Source organism: Helianthus annuus, chromosome 14 (assembly GCF_002127325.2).
Source record: "Helianthus annuus cultivar XRQ/B chromosome 14, HanXRQr2.0-SUNRISE, whole genome shotgun sequence".
Taxonomy (NCBI): Eukaryota; Viridiplantae; Streptophyta; class Magnoliopsida; order Asterales; family Asteraceae; genus Helianthus; species Helianthus annuus.
In genome coordinates this window covers 172085803-172102591 of record NC_035446.2, presented here as the reverse complement: position 1 = coordinate 172102591, position 16789 = coordinate 172085803, and positions in this window count along the sequence as shown.

Below are 16789 nucleotides of genomic sequence, written 5' to 3'. Positions count from 1 at the left end.
TAATCTAGATAAGGAGGAGTAGAAGGTTGCTTACGAGAAGATCCAGCAGCTACGCCCTCCTTCTTCTCTTCCCTTCTTCCAGATTTCTCAGTCCTCGCCTTTTTCCTCGTCTCCAACTGGGCAGACGGATCAACAGATGCCTCCACATCGTCATCATCCTCAGCAAACCCATGTACCGGCTCAGCAACACCACCAGGCGCGGTACCTGCACGCGCGGAATGAGATATTAGATCTTCAACATCCCGGTCAGAACTTCCACTAGAAAGGATGACGACTTCCTCTCGACCAGAGTCGACCAAGTCATCCCCATCATCCTCACCAAGAACTTCATTCGCGTATCTGCTCAAACTAGCATCGGTAGGATGCATAAAACGGTCTCGTATTTGCTCCAACCACGTTGTATTCCCATCAGCCTGAATAGCTTCAACCATGGCACCCGCTGATTTAGGGTCCAAGGCATTCAACAAACTATAACCAACTGCACAATGGAAACAAAAATAAGGACACATAGTAAGCATAAAGGAAAATAATCAAGCGTTAAGACATGAAAGAACAATACATTTGCCCTTATGGCTATACGCAGGCTGACACAGCGGATGTTTGGGAACCCACAGCAAACTCATCCCTGCACCAACCAAAGCCATCTCATCCAGTTGAGAAATAGCCGTCGGCTTCGCAGTTATCTTCTTAAACCAGTCTTGATCACCATAGTTGGGAAGAACATCCACCCTAGGGATCCCTTGATCCACTTGCCGATATGACATATCCGCCGGAATCACACCCCGACGAATGTAAAAGAACTTCTGCTTCCAATCATGAATGCCCTTTAACGGAACCGAACACACCTGAGCAACTCCCATCCTAGCCTGAAAGGAGTAAAACCCGTTGGCATACGTAACGCTGTAGAGAGCGTTGAACATCTCAAACGTAGGCTCAACACGGTAAGACCTACAGACAAATTCGAAATGGGTAATCCGAGGGAGCCCAATCGCATTTATCTGAGAAATATGGAGCCCATAACCCCCCAAAACAGCAACAGTGAACTTTGTAATCGGCAACCTAAAATTGCCTTCCCGGAAAAAAGCAGCATATAACGTGATGAAACCTGGAGGGGCATCTAGTGCAGTGGATCCAGAGGGAGGGTAACGAGCACCCCACTCAGGACGGAAGTTATGTCCCCTCACAAGCATCTGAAATTCCTCCTCCTTCCAGTTAATCACAGCCTGGTCGGGACCAGGAGGAGCCCTACCTCTATGCTTCCTTTTCTTCTGAGTTGGATTCTTATCAGCCAGCCATGATAAGGGTCAAGAAGAAGATGATTTGAGAATATGGAAGATAGAACAAGCAAGAAGAAGATAGAGAGAAATCGCACTTAGAATTCGAAAGTGAAGGAAGAAAGAGAACCGCCCCATATTTATACCCATCGCATTTAATGCGATGGGTAGTGAAACGTCAGGGAACAGAAAAAGCGCCCAATAGATGGCTGACACGTCACAAGAGAGAGAAGACGTCGGCTCGTTTTTCGGGAAGCATGGGCGACAGGGTCTGCTGATGTGACAGAAAGTCACTGCAAAAGCAACTGTTCGCCTCCGAAAAGACAGGGACGTCAGACGGTCACACCAAACGCTTCCCCATAACCACCAAACTTCCAACAGAAGAAAACACAAGAGAGCCAAAACCCATGCGGCATGCGTCCATTTGGCTCACTTTTTCAAGAGAGTCAAAACCCATGCGGCATGCGTCCATTTGGCTCATTTTTTGCAAAGGGCCAAAACCCATGCGGCATGCGTCCATTTGGCTCACTTTTTCAAGAGAGTCAAATCCCATGCGGCATGCGTCCATTTGGCTCATTTTTTCAAAGGGCCAAAACCCATGCGGCATGCGTCCATTTGGCTCACTTTTTCAAGAGAGTCAAAACCCATGCGGCATGCGTCCATTTGGCTCATTTTTTCAAAGGGCCAAAACCCATGCGGCATGCGTCCATTTGGCTCACTTTTTCAAGAGAGTCAAAACCCATGCGGCATGCGTCCATTTGGCTCATTTTTTCAAAGGGTGAAAACCCATGCGGCATGCGTCCATTTGGCTCACTTTTTCAAGAGAGTCAAAATGCGGCATGCGGCCATTTGGCTCATTCTTTCAAAAGGCCAAAACCCATGCGGCACGCGTCCATTTGGCTCACTTTTTCAAGGGAGCCAAAACCCATGCGGCATGCGTCCATTTGGCTCACCTTTTTCAAAAGAGCCAATAACCATACGGCATGCGTCCACTTGGCTCACTTTATATTCACCAACTTCAACGCGATGCATAGAAATCACAACTCTCATAAGTCCAGAATCCCTCCTAGACGATCAACTCAACTAGAAGGCACACTGGACTGGGGGGACTTGAAGAGGTATGGTCCCAATTCCCTGCCTACAAGGCAGGGACCACACCACTTTTTGTGCACACAAGGCATCCATGTCACCAGAGCCTTCTAGAAGCTTCCAGAAGACACCTAGGCGGTTCACAGCTGGCACCAAAGATGCTTTGCCCAACATAAAGGACAACACGTGTCACCATTGACCGAAGGCCACATAGACCTGCGGCAATCCAGGGAGCAGGGCTGACACGACCAGTACGAGGTATCCAGCACAAGCGAATACAAGGGCGCCACGTGTACCACTACACCCTTCGCGACAGAGCAGACCAAGAGGATATTCCCCTTGTTCGGACAGCTGGCGCGCACCCACAGCTGGCATAGCTGCTTCCTCCTTCTTCACCCTCCGGCTATAAATAGGACCCTTCATCATTCAGGTTCAGGATCTTGGCTCTCTTTACTCACTCTATACACACACTGTTTTATTCATCTCAGAACAGTACTTATTCTCACGCCGGAGCCTGGTTAAGAGGGAAAACCCCCTTCTCCCTCTTAACGAGACTAACGGTGTTTACTGTTTTGCAGATTGCAGGCCATCCGATACGAGCAAGAGAAGAGGTTGAACCCCATAAGTGAAACGATCCTCTTGGTTATCCTTGTGTTAACCATTGTTTCAACAGGCGATTTTTGACCTCTAGGGGCGACATCAATTGCGGCGGCCTCATTAACGGCAATCCTTGACCAATAGCGAGAAGTTATTAGCAGCGACAAGTTGACACTTGCAGTATTAGAGGCGACATATTGGATCATTAGCGGCGACATTTAGCTACAGCTCCCATTCTTTGTAATGGTTATTCATCTATGTATGTTAGTAGTCTTGTGATTGTATATAATCAAACCAAAGCATAAAATGCGTACTTTTTTTAGCCTTAAATCAACTGTTATTGAACGTTTTTAATAAATAAAATTGTTTTGTCATTTCACTAGCAACTAATATCAGCTTGCTGCTTGCCTATAATAGTAACGACTCAACCAAATGTATAGAAAATGTATGTTTCATTTAAGAACTTATGGTTCCTTTTAGTTATATAACTGGTTCTTTTTTTTTTTTTTTCAGATTCTCTTGTATATATAAAGATGTGATTAAGCACATTAGGTTCTAAAATACCCTCCTAATTACAGTATGTGCCTACAAAAATTTCACTCCATAATCATCTATCAGGAAATGATCGAAAATATTAATTTAATTAAATATAAAAATAAAGACGTGATTAAGAACATTAGGTTCTTTAAAAAAACCTCCTAATTACAGTATGTATGTATGTATGTATAAAAAAAAAAAATCACTCCATCATCATCTATCAGGAAATGAAATATTATTCTAATTTAATATAAAACAAGATTTTCGTCAAAGATGTTACTAAGGGTACGATTACTATAATGTAATTTATAAATTACCTTCTTAATTTGAATGTGAAGGTTGAACAAATTCTCAATCAAAGTGGTGAACTATTAAGTCACAATAAGCACTCTAGATATTCCGTAAATACATTAGTTCTAGAGAAATTATCATAATTTTCATCTCTATCAAAATGAATTATGGTAATAAGGAATCACCATGCAATTTCATCATTTATAACTATCTAAAAAATATGAAGGTGTTGGATAAAGCTTATATTTCAATCAGTTAACACAAATGGTTGTAATGTAAGGATTGATGAATAGATACTTAGATTTGAAAAAAAGAATTAATTTCAAATTCCCAAATTACTTCCACACTAGCTAATTAGATCTCGTTGATCCTAAAGGTTCGATGGCCTAGCAACATAGTTATATCCATTATATTGTTTAAATTATTACAAAAGGTTTTTAAAGAATCATCTACACATTTTTTTTTTAATAAGAGGGCCCTAATATATTAGAGGCCCTAGGCTGATGTCTAAAATTTTATGTAGTAAAGTTGGCATCTTTCTTTAAACGGCTAACTAAATCACCGGATAAATATCCTTAAATGCCTTCAATCGAACAAATACATCCCCTCCTTCACAACGGTCAGAGTTGGATGCATACCCGAGCCACCAAGCCCCCAGTTCCGGGAAAACCCGCCTGCTCGAAAGCCCACTGTGGTAAAACCCGGTTCGGCTCGGTTTCGAATTGGCTACCTCCAGAGAGGCGTAGTTCTAAACTTCATTGTCACACCAGTGTCCATCAAAATGATACCAGTGAAAGTTGAACTTGAGACCTCAAACAGATATAAGAAGCGACTAATCACTACACAAACTTGTCAGGACAGAGTTGACCCTAAGTATAACCAATTACCATGCTAGATGGATATATACTTTTACCCTATAAATACGCTTAACATCGTACTTGGCGCAAAAATATGTTAGGTTTTGCTATGTAATTTAGATCACTAATGCTTATCGATGAAATTAAATAGAAAATAATAAAGTGATTATTATTCCATATATTAATTAGCAACTTTTTAGTGCATCAAGACTTGTACTCCATGCTTAGGGAGTGTTTCAAAAAAAAATTTGATTTTTCACTTTCAACCTTCAAGTTTTTTCTTTTACATTTTAACCCATTTGAAAAAAAAATATTGATTTTTCACTTTCAACCTTCAAGTTTTTTCTTTTACATTTTAACCCATTTAAAAAAATTTGATTTTTCACTTTCAACCTTCAAGTTTTTTCTTTTACATTTTAACCCATTTGAAAAAAAAATTTGATTTTTCACTTTCAACCTTCAAGTTTTTTCTTTTACATTTTAACCCATTTGAAAAAACTTGATTTTTCACTTTCAACCTTAAAGTTTTTTCTTTTACATTTTAATCCATTTGAATTTTCACTTTTAACTCAAAGTTTTTCATCTTTTGTAATTTAACACAACACTTTATTATTATCTTTCGCAAGTTTTTCGTTTTACGTTTCGTTCTAAATTTTGTGAGTTAACATGTCATAGCGTGCATGTGAAGTTCAACGTTTTTGCTCTATTTTTTCATATTTGACAGACCCGTCGCAACGCGTCCATTTTTTCCCTTTTGAAAACTTCCCCGCAATGGGCGGGTCCTAGATCGACTAAGTTATTATTTTGTACGTTTTACGTTTCTGGTTAATTTCTTCGCATCAAGACACTGTAACGGGTGTATGTGGTTCAACGATTGTAGTCTCCTTTTCGTTCAGTTTAATTTTTACCATTTTATCTATTTTATTTTTACGATGTTGAGAGTCGATGTCGTTGTGGCATTGGTGCTACTTGGCACGGTTTTACGAACGTTTTTAACCTATTAATTTTTTTACTAATATTTTGTTTCGGTTTACCCCTATATTTCCTTTACTTAAAAACTATTTTTTTACGTGCATATTTATGTACGAGTATGTATAAATATGATTTGTTCTACATTCTGACGTAAACTTTTTTTATAGACGAGTTAGGTAAAATATAATACGTTTTCATTTAAAGAAACAATTTTTAAGTGCATATTTTTATGTACGTTTTGGTATAAATTCAAGTTGTTCTACGTTTCGACGTAAACTTTTTTGAGAAATGATTCAGGTCAAATATAATATGTTTTCGTGTTTATTTTATGTATGTTTCGTAAAGTTTTCTTCGAACCGAGTTGAGTCAAATTATGGTTTCTTTTTCTCCCCTTTTTCCGAAAGCTCTAATTAATCCCTTTCGATTACATGTGCATATTTTCCTTCATACCCGTTACGTTTTCTATGTATGAGTTGAGTCACATATAATACGTTATGATTGTTCGATATGAATTCCATTTACTTTACGTTTGATCCAATCATAATGCTTATACAGGTTACACTGAATTCAACTGGATACGTCGAAATATGTATTTTCATATGGTTAATGCATCATATAACGTTTGGACTAATTCATTTCATGTTTACGATGTACCCGCGCCGCAACGCGGGCGGGTATTAACCCTAGTTAGTAACTATAATATATCCTATTTTTGGGGTATACCACATGTTAGTACAAAATGGGAGTGTTTTTTTATTGCCATCATCGGTCAATGTGATAACATACGAAGTACAAGCATCTTACATTGCTAGTACATGGAATTCTCTATCTTCCGTTGCTCCCAATTAGGGTTTTCAAGTGTACTACACTTGGTTTTGAAGTGTACTATACGTTCATCATTTTTTTTCGAAATATACCAGCTTATTCTCTATTTCTAAAATATATACGAAATTAATTTTATGTTTCAAGAATAACATGACGTATTTGAAAAATAGCTTGATAGTTAAGATAATTTAAAGTCAACGATTGCTAAATTCGTGTAGTTTAAACAGACAGCTGTCATAAGACTTCTCGAGTTTATCTCCAATAAGAAGCACTTCTTGATGTACTTGTGAAAATAGATTGGCTAAGATAACGCAAGTCAACGATCGCTAAGATTGTGTGGTTACAATAACACAAGGAATAAACGAGATTAAACTTATAATTTTTATATAATATCCACTTCTGTTACGTACTTGTTTTGTTTTTTTATGTTGTAACGGGGATAACACGCTACCTTCTCGAGATATAAAAATGTCAAGTATATAGATGGCCTGCTATGAACCTAGAAGGTATTTGTGAATCCAGAATACCCGAAGATTATTACAATAAAATGTTAAACATCAATTATTATTGAGTAAACTGCCAAAATGGTCCCTGAGGTTTGGTCACTTTTGCCACTTTAGTCCAAAACTCAAACCTTTTGAATCTGGGTCCCTGTGGTTTGAATTTTGTTGCCATTTTCATCCAAAAGCAAAATCTGGTCAGATTTTTCAGTTAATATCCAGTTTTTTCTGTGTTTTTCCTCCCTTTTAATGAAGGGGCAAAATAGTCTGATTTTTTTAATTTGTTATAATATAACCTTAAAAAACCATTTTGCCCTTCATTAAAAGGGAGGAAAAAGACAGAAAAGCTGGATGTTAACTGAAAAATCTGACCAGATTTTGATTTTGGATGAAAATGGCAACAAAATTGAAACCATAGGGACCCAGATTCAAAGGTTTGAGTTTTGGACTAATGTGGCAAAAGTGACCAAACCTCAGGGACCATTTTGACAGTTTACTCATTATTATTTTTATTTTTTATTTCTGAACAATACATTTTTACTACTATAGCCTAATCAGTCTACACTTGTAAGGATTTTTGAACACACATACCATATTTGTAGTGGACTATCACTAATATCACTAGACCACATCTCTGTTAGTTATAGTTATACAAACTGACTTGAAGATAGGACTGTAATCGAACCGAACGAACACGAATAAGGTCATGTTTGTCCGTTCGTTAAGGAAATTAACCTGTTAACGAACGCATACCGAACACAAGTTTATGTCCTTGATCGTTCTTTAAGGAAATTTAGTTGTTCGTGAACACTGGTCTCGAACACAAACGAAATAAAATAAACGTAAACAAACATTTAACTTGAAAATAAAAAATAAAAACATTGTTAACCTCAAACATTGGACATAAGTAGTTAAATACTACAATCAAATCAAATAATAAATCAAAACACAAGAAGTCTACTACAACTACCAAATTATGAATCAAGTTTAACTAATTTAGACATAAATATTCAAAGTTTAACTAACTTAGACATAATTATCAAAAAAAATGTCTTGAATGTCCAAATTTTAGCTAACGTAGCAAAATAGTGTTTTAGGTTTTCAATATGTTTAGATAAAAGATTTATTATTTTTTTTTTAATTTAATCAAACGAACATGAACGAAGATAAACGGACGAACATGAATGAACGTAACCGAATATTCTACTGAATATTCACGAACGCAGTTGAACGAACGAGACATTTGTTCGTGTTCGTTCGCTAAGCTAACCAAACGGAATTTTTTGTTCGTGTTCGTTCGTTAAGCTAATCGAATCGAACGAACATAAACGAACTTCTCACCAGACGGTTTACAAACTGTTCGCTGAACGTCTGATTCGTCTACAGCCCTACTTGAATATGATCACACCTACTATCCCCTTCGTACCTCTACATCTAACTGGCCTTATAAAACATAATAATATTTGATGTCAACTCACACTATACAAGGTATTATCATTTCGTTGGACAACATCCATTGATTGAAAAATAAGCTTTTAACTAAACCCATAAAAAACCTTAAACTATATATGTCTACATCAACGATAGAGGATCACCAATAGAGGTGTTTTTTGGTGCTAATGTGACACCTGCCCAAACAATGAGAGCATTTCTCTCTCTTGACTCACTCAGACTAGAAGGTATGGGGGCCGGCTAAGGCCCGGCTAGGACCGGCGCCGGTCCCCCACACCGCCCCCCTGGGCTCGGCTCGGCACAACCGGCCACCCACAGCCGGGGTAGCCGGACCTTCTTTCTTCTCTTGCCTCTCACATATACCTATACATACATACATATATATATATATAAAGGGGTTCATCCCCCACCCCCCTAGGTCCATCCCCTCCAAGCCGAGCCTACGTGGCGCCTACGTGGCGGCTCATCCCCTCCAAGCCCATCATCTCCATACCCTTTAGTCTCACATACACAAAAAAAAATACCATTTCTCTCTTCTCTCTCCTCTCTCCTACATCACACTCACATAACTTTATTCCCTCCATTTTTCTCATTTTTCCCCACAAACATAACTACACTCTCTCTCCTCCACCTCACACCCTCTCTCCTCCACCTTACCTCACTTTCTCTCTCTTTAAAAACACCAAAAAACATGTCTATTGTGGATGTTCTTAGGTTGGACGGTACGATATCGGTAAACTCTTCGGGATTTAGATTCACCGAGCGGTGATTGAATGCCGGCCGTATTCACCGAGCGGTGATTAAAACAGGAACATGTGAAATCGTTGAATACTCACCGAACCAATTTCTGAATGTAGGCTCACTATTGGACCGTTGCACCCACCTAAAATTAATCTTTTAATTTATTACCGTTTGTAATTTTTGAACGTTGCTTAATTTATTGAACCCAATTATGACCGTTTGTAATTTTTTTATTTAACCCACAATTTTTAATGTTTTTAGCACACCACTCTTCCTAAATAGGAAGTGGTTTACCCAAGATGTTGCCGTTTATTCTAGCGCGGAAACGGGATATCGCAAAAAAATATGATTGGCCATGCAACTTCTAAATTTTAGGTTTATTATTTTATGGTTTAATTTTCTAGTTTTAAATATGTAATGTGTTTTTTTAATTACAAGTACTTTTATTTAGTTTAATATATGTTTTATTTATTTATTTATAATTTATAATTTCTAGAAATAAAAAATATATAACTCAAACACCCTGATAGTGTTTGAATCATTGCCAGTGTTTGAGTAAAAAATAGGAAGTGAATGAGGGAGTTGACATGTCATGAAATTATTCGCTGGACAATGACTCAAACACTCTAAACTGTTTGAATCATACCCTCCACCCTTAGATTAACATGCATTGAAATTTATTTAGCTGGCGGTATTGTAGTTGGAAATCAATGTCGGCCTTAGATGCATATAGTTGTTACAAGTAATGAGATGCAATTGGATTCCCAATATTTTGCAATGCAATTATTTCTTAGATTATATATACAATTTTGGTAGCTTCTTAGCTATAGCGTGTATACTAGCCTCATTTTTCAACTTAAATACAACACTATCATATCCTTATTTTCCAGCATTATTATTATTGTTTTTTTAAACTCTTTTTTGTTATTCTTTTGCCAACCACCGCCGTCTACAAGACCGGCAATACTACCACCATCTGCCGAAAGCGTCTTGATTTAACTATCGCTGTTACACATCGGAACCATCTCCGGCCAGCTAGAGAATGTTTGTAGCCACTCAGATCTCAACGATGATCTTCTTGCGGTGATGTTAGGGCCATGGTAGTGGTGTTCTTCGTTACGACTGTTAGATCCACACCGACAAAACAGAAACAGGGAGGTGGTGGTAGACGGTGGCAACAACCCACCGGGAGCTTTCCGGCAAGTAGCGTCCGAGCACGCATTGATACTCCGACGATGAGGTTTTCAGTGGGTGTGGTTGGTTATAAACTTCCGAATAGAAAAGAATAGAAAACAGGGATTTAGAGGTATAGTGTTTTGGTCGGGTGGAGGCTGGACGGCGGTGATAATAATTAACGGGATGTGGTAATTAATACTTATGACCATTTAAATTACTTTTTTTTAAACATAAAAGGGTGCTTTTGTTCAAGTTATGCCCATAGATTTGAATTTGATCGAGAAAAGCAATATAAAAGGAACTGGTAAATAATAATTATTCACTTTTCTTTAAAGGAAAACCATCGGGGTGGTGGTCTATTGTCAAAGACAAAGCTTTTAAACAACTTGGGACTTGGGAGAGGGCAGTGGCGGATCTTGACCTAAAACTCAGCATGGGCCGATGTTTTTTGGAGATAAAATCAGCCTGGGCCGAACCAATACACATTTAAAAAAATTCTCAAAAGCCTGAAATTTAACACTACTGGGTGAAAAAACCGCACGAGACAGGGCCCGGTCCGGCCTCCTCTAAGCTCCTCCCCTGGGAGAGGGAGGTCTTTGATTTAAGTCTCACAGACGAGAAAAATAAAAGAAATTTGCCGTTCAGAAAAAAAAAAGGAAAACCATTTAAAGCTTTCCAAATACTAATATTCAAATTTCGTTTATTATGAAATTTAAAATTTAACACATTAAATACGAAATTAATAAAAACAATAATGTTGATATATAAAAGTTAACTAAACAAGCCATAATATAAAAAAAAATAACTAATAAAAAAAACTTTCACCTGTTTTAGTCATATTACTCTTACAATGTTATATTATTGTACCATTCTTTGGAACAATATATGTCATAACATATTTTATGTTGCAATTATTTTGCTATGTTTTGATTATATATGTTAAACAATTTGTGTATTATATTTACTATACTTTTAAAGTTATAGAATAATCATAATTTTTTCTGATTTGTTTATTAAAGTTACTTATTCATTATAACAATTTTGGATAGGTAATAGTTTTACTCGAGTTTAATTCAGAGCGTAGCTTTTTCATGATTTGCGAATATACCATTACGGGTGTTTTTATTTACATTTTGATGGTATTACTCATCAAGTTTATGTTACGGCGTAACTGTCACACCCCAACCGATAGCGGAAACATCGGGGCGCGGACTGAGCGAAACAGATTGTCCAGGAGAATCCATAACAACTAAAATTACCAAATATTTAATGTTACGTCCCATACCAAAACATATAAAGTAAAACAGTTATTACAGACATAGTGTTCTCAAAGACAAATATTGTTCCGACAACTCATAATTTGTTTCTAGACTCCCCTAGCTTGATTCCACAGAGTTCTGCAAACATAGCAAGCATCCTAAACACCTGTCACATATGTTAAAATACAGTCACTACACATAGTGTAAAGGTGAGCATACAAGTTTAATAGCATAATAGTAGCGAAAGCGATTTACGCAAAACCAGCATGTAACACGTAGAAATGTGAAGCAAGTAGGTCATCGACAATGAAATATGCACAGGCATGACTGCGAGTCGTATAATGCGCAACACATATCACCACTGTGACACGTGAAGAAAAGCCCTTAACAACCCCTGTCCACGGCAGGTGCTGAGTCCAAACTATAGTACTATCGTTGCTAAGGTGTCAGGCAACAATCACTGTGTAAACATAACATACAAGCATTCATCATATGACACGTATAACATGCGGGAGCGGTTAGCATATAAAATGTGTTTGCGTTGTGTGATCGATGTGATTTGATACAGGTAACGTATGTAACACCCAAAAGTGCGTATAGCAAAAAGGGATCGAGTATACTCACAGATCGTGTTTAATAAAGAAACACAGCCTTGGATTGAAGGGAGCGCTGGAGAGTTAGCCTGATCAGTGAACGATAGTGTAAGCGTTGAACAGCGTGTTAAACAGTGTCGAGTGAGATGAGGGACGGATAGTGATCCGATTGGATGACCATTCGGTCGGAGGGTCATTCGTTGGGAAGGATGTATTTGTGTATTGTTTGAACTTTGAAGTTTTCGTTGTAGCATTTTAAAAGACGGGAAATGTTTCTACTTGTCAGGTCGTCCGGTCGGACGGTCATTCGGACGGATGGCCGTTCGCTCAGATGGTGATTCGTCCAAGTGAAACGTTACAAAGATTCAAGTCTCTCGGTAGGATAGTCATTCGATCGGATGGTCATCCGATAGGATGACTATTCGTTTGGAACTGATATTCTTTGAAGTTTTGTAAAATGTTTAAGTGTTGAAAATCACAAGTCACCTGGTCGGATCGTCGTTCGATCGGATGGTGATCCGATCGGACGGCGGTTCGTTCGGGCAACTGTTGGTTTGAACTTGTAAAAATCAGTTAGGTTTTAGAAAAGTTTTGCGGTTGAACCGAGACGATATGATAACGTGTCAAACAACGGAAACCTCATCAGGCCCAACTCATCCGGTCGGACGGGAATTACCCCGTTCGATCCAAACCAGCTGTTCATAACGGTGTTTCATGTCCAACCCGTGAATCGGTCCTCTCTTTGATAGAAATCCATTCTTAACTCGGTCCTCTACCAGAGGATGAGTAGAACACCCGAATGAGTCCAGTTTCTAATGGTTTTGAGTGAAAAGAGAAGAATGTTTGAAGAAAAGTTTGAAACACTTTGATTATGCTTAGATTTAGTAAAATTTGTGTAAAAATCATGTAGAAATCTGTTATATTCGGATCGTTCTTGCTGGAATGAAGTCATTCTCCGAAGTTCATGCGAACCTGGGATGACGTCATCATTGAACAGCCCGAAATCAGGTGATTTCATGGTTAAAAGTTGTGATTTGATGGTGAAATTGATGAGAAAGTGTGTGTAGATGATAGAAGTACAAGATTTGGAGTGAAAACTTACAAGAATCGCGAGGAATCGAAAGAAAAGTAGCTTGAGAATGCGTGGGTCGGAGGGAGCTGTCACATGTGTATCAACTTCATCAATAAGTTGAACTTAAACTTAGTTGTAAGTGAAATGCATTCATGTGTATCAACTTCATCAACAAGCAATGTAAATGTCATTAGCTAACATTACGTGCCAGATTTGCATCTTTACATATGTGATACTGAATACACGACTACATGGATCTATATGTCAACTTTACGGTCCTGTAACTTATGACCCGTGTATAAACAGATGACAGTAAACAACCAAAACAAATCAAACACTTGTTACCTACCTTCGTTGGTCAACAATTGTGAAAAAACTAGGTTTGTTTTTGAGCCCGAAAGTGAAACATCAACATTGCTCGATCCATCACCGGATACAGTAACGTACCGCCGCAATGCGGCGCATTTTGCTCAACATTGCTTTGACTTCAAAAAGTCGGGTTGTTATAGTAACGTACCGCCGCAACGCGGCGCATTTTGTACTAGTTAGTAATAAAAAGTACCTTTGTTGTCAACAGTAAATTATTCTTTTTTCAGTTTAATAATGGAAAGTATTTCATCTTCTAGTTTTCAGTTGACGCCACGTTTACTGGTGATAGCCGGTAAACAGCCAAAGGAAAAACACATGCGTCACTTATGGTCACACGATGTCATTTCGACCATACCAATGGTTTGGTTTTTGGTGGTTTTTAAAGAATAGGGGGAGAGGTGGAGATTAGAGAGGGCGGAGAAGTTCATGGTGAAAATGCTTAAAATCAGTGACGGGTTCATGATTCTTTTTCTTATCGGGTCATCTTTATTTATTTATTTATTTTTTGAAAATTAGGTCATCTTTATTTGGTAGTTGAATTTCTTACGACTAAACATTAATATTTTCAAGTTGAGTTGGGTTGGGAAACATAAACAAATACGATATCATGATCAAAGTAAAGATCCTTAGAAAACATACAGTCTGCAATGAAAAGAAAAGATGCTTAAACAAAATCACCATATAATGACGATTTTAGATCGATGAAAAGAAGAGCCGCTTAAACAAAAATCACCATGTAATGACGATTTTAGAAAAAATCACCATATTAAGTGCAATTTTCAAAATTACTTGTGGGAATGCTCGTGCATTGTGGTGGTTTATCTGTTTTTCGCCTCTTATTTGTTGGGGGTTTGATGTGTGTATGGCGTTTGTGGTTTATTCGTTATGGTGACATGCGAAATAAGTAGGATGGAACAACCTAGTAGTAAACTCTAACTCATCCAATTATGGCGTTTGTGGGTTATTAAAATTTGAAATTCATATGAATAAGTTACGAAAATTTTAAAAGGGAACATCACAGTTATTACAAAGTAGGAGAGAGTTATTTAATAACAATGAATTAAAGATCCGGGTGTGGCAATTTGCGTGCTCTAAAGAATAGGTTTTGTCATAGTGCATGCACATCTCGATTATCTCATCCATATGCTTTGCCTGCCATTCCTCCTCCGAAAAGGGCATTACTACAAAAACGATTATCAGACATTGTGAGCATAAAATGGGTTGTTTTTCACACACGGTCAAGGAACACCATGTCTTAAAACCACTGCAACCGCGTCTAAAAAGGAGGCAACAAGAAAAAAACACACGCTCTGACGTTTCGCCAGAGCATCATCGTCGATCCAAGTAATGTTTCAAAATAATCAAAATATTAAACAAAACAAGAGGAAATTACACTACATAACACTAAACATCTTCAACCCAAATATTTTATTAGTATAAATAAGCAACAAAAATATGCAATACAATTTTTACCTTGTGCTTTGAGACTTTTTCAAAAAAAAAAAAACTTTGATTTTTTACTTTTAATCCAAAGGTTTTTACCTTTTACAATTTTAACCCTACATAATTTGTTTTTTTAACTTTAACCCAAAACTTTTCATTATTTGCAATTTAACTTCACAACTTTTGTTACTTATCTTTTTCATCTTTCGCAAATTTTCGTTTTACGTATAGTTCTAAATTTTTCGAGTTAATACGACGCAACGTAGACTGTGGTTCAACTTTTATATGATTTGTTTCAAATTTGGCAAGTTAAAACGGCGCAACGTGCATGTGTGGTTCAACGTTTTTACCTCTATTTTTCCATGTTTGACAGGTTCGTCGCAACACGCAGATCCTAGTTCGAGTCAGTGTTGGTGGTCGATGACGGTTGTGTGGCATTAGTACTATTTGACACCGTTTTACGCCCCGCCGCAACGTAGGGTGTGCTTTGGGGGTTTCTCAAAGAAAAAATGGTTATGCATATGGTTGTTGTAACCTTGGCTTTGGGGTTTTTCCAAAAAAAATTGATTTTTTTTACATTTCACCCAAAAAATTTTCATAAATTACTTTTAACCCAAAACTATTTGTTTTTTTACTTTTAACCCAAAACTTTTTATCTTTTGCAATCTATGCTCACAACTTTTTTTACTTTCAACTTTGGTCATTTATAATTTTCATTTTCCGTAAATTTTTCGCTTTATGCTTGGTTCTAAATTTTGTGACTTAACATATCGCAACGTGCGTCTTTGGTTTAAAGTTTTTATGTTTCGTTCTAAATTTTGCGAGTTAGGGTGGGCGGTATGATGTGCGGGGAGTGGGTGTCACCGATCGACGACCACACCATCATGATTGAGTTAGGATGTTTGAGTAAGAGAGAGGGTGAGAAATCGGTGAATAGTCACCAAAGGTGGAGAAGAGTGATGGAAGAAAGAGAGAGATGAGAGAGGAGAGAAGAACCAATTAAAAAATATATAACTCAAACACCCTAGAGTGATTAACCATATCTAGTGATTGAGTGCAAAATGGGGAGTGGAATTAGGAGTTGACATGACATAATATTATTGGGTAGAGAATCACTCAATCAACCTAGAGTGATTAACCATACCCCCACCCTTAACACGACGCAACGTGCGTGTGTGGGTGAACGTTTTTACATCGTCTATTTTTTTCCGGTTTGATAGGTTTAACATAACGTTCAGGTCCTAGATCGACTTAGTTATAACTAAATAATTCCCGCCGCATTGCGGCGGGTCGCAATTCAAGTTACTTTTAAATCACTTATATCTTTTAGAACACCTTCTATACTTCTATTAAACACATATACCTTACCTATACTTTATAGGATCAGAATCCTTCACCTCTAAGATAGGATGCATCTTAATTACCACTGGAATGTCCTTTGGGGACTTAAACCACATAGATATACTAATTAATGTTAAGTCTTCGAATTATATATTTGTGAAAAACGTAGCTTATTCTTAGATATTACAAAAGGAAGTTAATTAGCAATTGAAATGCAACCGATGAAATTGTACAAGTTACAAGGTTTACGTGAAACACGTATACGCATATGTATTTATCCTTCGATTCTCAATATATTACTAGTTTACTTTGAATGCTCAAATATAAATATCTATATGTGTGCGTGCGTGTCTATATATATATATATCATAAGGGTCATGGTATCTAGACACCCCCCAAAA